The sequence below is a fragment of the Bactrocera latifrons genome, unplaced genomic scaffold, assembly GCF_001853355.1.
Source record: "Bactrocera latifrons isolate USDA-ARS-PBARC rearing strain unplaced genomic scaffold, ASM185335v1 scaffold_60, whole genome shotgun sequence".
In the NCBI taxonomy this organism is placed as follows: Eukaryota; Metazoa; Arthropoda; class Insecta; order Diptera; family Tephritidae; genus Bactrocera; species Bactrocera latifrons.
Window position 1 is genome coordinate 400,547 of NW_017537268.1, and position 6,245 is coordinate 406,791.

Here is a 6,245-nt window from a genome sequence, read left to right on the forward strand (position 1 = left end):
ATATACATATATATATATATATAAGTATATAATTATGTGTAATAAATATCTATAAAGTATATCTTCGAGTTTTTTTGTGTGTCTTTCGAAAGACAAAAAGCTCCAAAGCGTTTCTAGTTAAGACTTCAACTAGAGGAAAGTTTTCGATGGTAAAACTTTATATTTTTTAGTATCAACATTTTGTGTATTTTCCAACAATTATACAAGAATTTTTAAATTTTTCGAAATTCTCTTACTATGGAGTTTTATATGGCAAAAGCTTCTAGAATGCTTATGCTAGAGACCTAAGCACTAAGAAGCTCAGACAAAGAAATAAAAAAAACCCAAAATTTAAAATAAAACGTAAGATTTTCCTACACTGTAGCTATACCCCTCTCAGGTGTATTTTTTGTATAGCATTAAGTGTATAAAAAGATATTTTTCTTGATTTTAGTCGATCAGTTTGTATGACAGCTACATGTTATAGTTGTCCGATCTGAAAAAATATATTCAAAAATTATAGCAATGCCTTAGATAATAGACTCTGCCAAATTTCGTCTAGATATCTGTTCGAATAAAAAAGTTTTCCATATAAGGACTTGAGTTCAATCGTTCAGCTCAACTCAGCTTGAGTTCAATGGCAGCTATATGCTATAGTTGTACGATATCAGCGGTTCCAGCATATGAGCAGCTTCTTGCGGAGAAAAGGGCATGTGCGGAATTTCAGGTCGATATCTCAAAAATTAAGCGACTAATTCGTGCATATACAGGCGGACAGACCTACTGATATGTTTAAGTCGACTCAGCTTGGCAGGCTGATTATTTATATATATATAAATACTTGATTTCCGACGTTTCCTTTTGCCAGTTACAAAGTTCGTGGCAAGCTTAATATACCCTGGGCAAGGTAAAATTACTTTATGGCAGAGAAGGTCAGACACCGAAATACGCCATTTTATTCAAGTAAGTAGCAGCTTTACTGCTAACGCGTGCTTATTAGTAAAAATTAGTATATATTTCTATATAGTAATTATGTATTACGAAAAAATTTTAAGCATTTTGATGACAACAACATATTTGCAACATCTTTCACTGCGAGCGAACGAACAAATTTTAATGAGCGAATGCTGGCCAACATTATGCGCTGCGCTCAGAGTGTGCCACGCTGGTGGATTAAATATAGTATATACGTGACTGTTGTCAGCAAACAGTTCAGCGACAACGGTATAAAAAACAACAACAACGCCTTATTAGGGACATGGAAGAACGCAGCTGATGCGATGCAGCTGCTGCATTTCAAAAATAACGGTAAGACGGAAGGAAGGATTTTCAAAGTGGAAGGTAAAAGTTCGCAATTGTTGCAGTTGCAAGTCTTGAGTGGATTTTTATTGAAGTCACATTCATGCTGGCCAACAGCGCCATAGAAGTGACTTTGCTGCTTCAACGGTTGTGTCGCTTTGCAGGGGGCCCACATATTCCTTCCCGTTCGGGCATACACACAAAACTACGCGTGTATGAGTATAAGCATGCAGCTTAGTATATTGTTGCTTATTTATTTTATGTGCAACCATACAAATTGCAGCAGCTCAGCGGGAGTAAATAGTCAATGCTACTGGGTCGCCTTCAAATATATAAGAAATTACAAAGTTCCATTAGGAAGAGTTTATTTTACAATTTTATGTGCAACTTCTGCATTCCTGAAAGCATTGGCTGGCAAATGTGTGCTGAATTCTAATTTAAGTTGGCGTCTCCCATAGACACTGCTACTTTTATTGAATAGTAAGATTTTTGAAATTTAAAGGTTTAAGCAGTTAAAGTGAAGCTCTGAGTGATCCAGTTTTTGAAATTTTTAGCCTCATCCATCTATGAATAATACAACATCTAGACTAAAATATTGTCAATAAGTGATCAACCGATTCATGGAGTTATGCATACAAGGCATATGATAACTTAGAAATGTATATTTGTATTCAAAAGGAGCAAAGGAAGATTTATGGTCCCTTCCGAATTGACAACGGCGAATACCTCAGTAGATGGAACGATAAGCTGTACGAGATATACGATGGCATTTACATAGTTCAGCGAATTAAAGGACAGCAGCTACGCTGGCTAGGTCAAGTCGCCCGAATGGATGAAAACACTCCAGCTCTGAGCGTAGTCGACGCAGTACTCGTCAGAGGTAGCAGAGATAGCGGTAGACCTCCACTCCGTTGGAAAGACTAGATGGAGAAAGTCCTGGCTATACTTGGAATTCCCAAATGGGCCCAAATAGCGAAAAGGAAGAACGAGTGGCGCGTTGTTGGGAAATCGGTTATAAGAAGAAAGTACGCTACATTCTTTTTCCGATAAAGACAGTTCCGACAAATAAGCAGCTTTTTGGTGAGCAAAGAAGTGTGCAAAATTTCTGATCGACATCTCAAGTGAGAGACAAGTTCGCGTATAGAAAACTGAGACGGACTTGACTGAATCGAATCAGATAGTCATGTTGAACATCTATAGGAATACCTTATAAGACTCCAAGGTTTCTCCCTGTGCGATACTCTTAATGTTAGGGATATAATTGTAGACAAGATAACGAAGAAATAACAGAAAAGAAATTACGGCTATAAAACCTTAACAATTATTTCATAAAGTATGAGCTTGAAGTTTTCTGAACTTTTATAGCTTAAATGACAATTGAAATGGCGATTTTGGAAAAAACTGTTTGGCATAACATAACCTCAAACGAAACATACAAAATGAAATTAAGTCTCAATGAAATATACGACAGTACATAACTAAAGTTTCGAATAGTAGAATTCTTACTTGTTTATTACTCGCAGTAATTAAATAAAACGAAGATTTTATCACCGCAGAGAGGCCTTGCAAGGAGAAGCATGAGAGCGCGGGCAATCACCTTTTCACTCATAATCACTACACGAACAATGCCTACAAACAAGATACCTGTGTACACTTCCAGCCTTCGCGCGCGCATCCCGCACTTCAACGAGTGGCGAAGAAGAAGAAGAGTTGAGTAAATTGCAGTCATTTGTAGGAAAATGAATATTGCATGCGCCGCCAGCGCTGCTGCTTCGCTGCCAACTAAATGACTGAGCGAATGTCCATTGCCGCGCAACCACTCAGAGAGTGTAAGCGGAGCGAAGGGCGTAAGAGGCATTGTCTACAAGGCAGTTTGTAGGCGTTTGAAGTGTACACAACAAAAGCAAACACACACACATACACGCATACATGGCTGTTGGCAGCAATAATAGAGCTGCTAGTGGCGCAAAGTGTTTTTGGGGGAGCGGAGAGATTTTAATGTGAGACTGCTAAGTCGTGCGACAACAACAAACACACGCGCATTTAACAATGAGGAGATAAAAAGAAAAACAACAACAACAATGGCAGGGTATAAAGTGCTCTAGCAGCACACAAATAACTGTCAATACACACATACATAGATATGTGTAGGCCCAACAGTATATAATATGTTCATGTGTGTGTATGTTTGCACTAAAAGTTCCAGCAGCCGCTGCAGCAGCAAGAGGAGGAGTAGCCAGCCAAAAGCAGTGGCCACAACATGGCAGGGAAGCCAGGCACAGCAGCAATTACAATAACTCATAGAATATGCATGTGCAGCCAAAGTAACGGTAGTTTTTGTTGTTGTTGCCTCATATGTACTTCAGCTTGCCTCACTTTGATTATTTTGTTACAGTTTTTCGAATTTATTTTTGCTGCTTTGTATATGCAACAGCAACAATAACAACAACAACGACAACAATGGCAAGGGTAAGACAGTAATTGCAGCATTCCAGCGACGTGCTCTTCGAGCGCATCGGCTCGTTGTTCTTAGAGCGAACTACAGCTGCTACAGCAACTTCTGCCACAGAGCCTTTACGTGGCAATTGTATCCATGAGTGTGTGTATGAGTGTGTGTGCTTGCTTGCTTTCAGTTGCTACTCGCATCTTGGCATAACTTCAGGCGCAGAGCGGTTTATAAATCTTTGTTTGGTTTTATTTCGGTTTAATTTCTCTTACATGTCTAAAAAGTTTCGCTTACATTAGATTTAATCTAGCTAACACTTTCGTTGCCCGACCAACAATGCCAGGCTCTACGTGTGCAATCTATCACAGCTCTCCACTTTTGTACGCCACTGTGGTTTATGCACGCATGTATTGGTGAGTGTGTGTGTGTGTGATGCTGTGGTGGCACATAAACAATGGCTTTTATTGCTGCCTGCCGAGTAAGTGTGTGAATAGGCTGGACCGAATATGGATTAAGACTAAGCAAAGCAGGTAAGCTGGTGGCAGGATAACGAATAACACGTACTGGCGGGGAACTATGGGAAATGAACAACTGAAAAATGTTTCCAAAATTTTTAAAAATTATTTCATATTCAGTTATTTATTGTATAAGCCTTCTTTCCTTCACCCACTCCGTCCTTAGCTCCACTACACAAAACTCTAATATGTGCCAACTTGCTTTGTAACGCATGCAGTTAATTAAGCAATGTTAGGCTACAGTTTTCCTGCAGGGCGGTCAGGAAAGTATTGAGGCAACGCACTTGAACGTCTAACTTCGAATAACTGTACACAGCCGCTCACTTTTCCAAGCCAATTTTGTATTTATTATTTGTAATGCTCTTTTGGCCTTTTGTTTATGTATTTATGTAGTTGTTGTTGCGGTTGTGTGTATGTGTCCTGCGGTTGACCACTACTACATGGCATAAAACAGCGAGAGACCGAAGTTTGCGAGATTGTAATTTATTTGCGTGCAAGGAAAGTGAAAATGTGTCATTTGTCTTCTGGTCTAGTAAATTAGACTGAATTATTTATGTTTAAGCAAAAAAGGAGCAATTTAAGCTTGGCAATCCACATGAAGAGCGACAATGCAAGTTTATTTGCCTGGGTGGCAGTATGTCTAAAATTGCCTTGGCACTTGCCTGCGTTAGACAGCAGCAAAGAAATTTTGATTTTTAATTGAAGTGAATTTCAAATATTACATTCAAGAAAAATCAAAATATATTTTTACTTTGTTGAGCGACTTGAGGCATGAGACGTTCTATTAGAAAGTCGCATGCTTTATAGATGTACTGCTGCTCTAAAAAAGTTATTATATATTTAATTTCTAAGCTGAGCTTTTAGTGGTGATTTACGCTTTTATCTGATAGGTCGAATTATGGAAAATTTCGGGTGACTATTTTCTTCACATATTGTTCAAGAGAAAATAAGATAAAGATCGAAATTTGTCGATTCCAAGATTTTCTCAAGAATTGGGACTGCGTCAAACTGAAACCTGGTGGATTGTGAGTAAGGATTTGGGCTTTTCTCCGCATAAAATTGTTCTCGCTCAAGAACTGAACAACTTGAAAATGATAACGGTCTCCGATGAGGCTCACTTCATGTGTGTCATGCCGTAAATAAACGAAACTGTAGATTTTGGTTCGACGAAAAAAAATTCACAAATTATTCACGAACAACCATTAAATTAAACTAAGTTGACAGTATAGTGTGATTTTTGGTTTGGTGGAATCATCGGTCCGTACTTCTTTGGAAACGAAGCTGGTGACACCGTTACTGTCAGTGGTGAGCATTATAGATCGTTGATAACCAATATTTTTCGTCCGCAACAGGGAGAAGTCGATCTTGAAAACAACTCGTTTCAACAAGATGGCGCTACATGCCACACAGCACGCGCAACAACCGAATTATTGCGAGAACAGTTTGGATATTCGACTATTTAAAGAAATTGTGGCATCGACTGTTCCGAGAAGTTGTGGTTTAACGCTATTAGACTACTTCTTGTAGGGTTATTTGAAGTGATTGGCCTTTAGATATAAACCGGAATTTCTCCAAGCTTGATATGTCAATAAGGAACGTTTTATTAATGGCATGCGATTTGATTTAATGGGAAAAGTACTCGAAAATTGGGTTCATCGAATTCATTCCTGCAAAAGAAGTCGTGGAGGCTATTTGAATGAGTTTTTTTTCAGAACTGATTTGCATTTTTTGAATTTGGAATTTTTGAAACATTTGGTGTGAAAATGTGAAAAAATGGACAACTATTTTTGAAAAGCCGACATTTTATGAATCTTTTTTCAGTTTTGTTGCTTCTTGAGATAACAACATTCTTACCAATTAAATATTCAGCATTGTTTAATTGGGTGGAAATCATAGCGACGAGGACTCGGCCTCTACTTCAAGGACAATGATTTTGTTATTACCATTTTACAGTTAAAAGCCAAAATCAATCGACAAAAAAAAAAAAAAAAAAAAAAAAAAAAAAA

General features: G+C 38.1%; 1 protein-coding gene across 1 annotated transcript in view; it reads right to left on the reverse strand.

The window, feature by feature from the left end:
* The window catches only part of LOC108975008, a gene marked incomplete in the record, with an annotated part of 358,586 nt that overhangs the window by 25,919 nt on the left and 326,422 nt on the right, over positions 1-6,245 (reverse strand).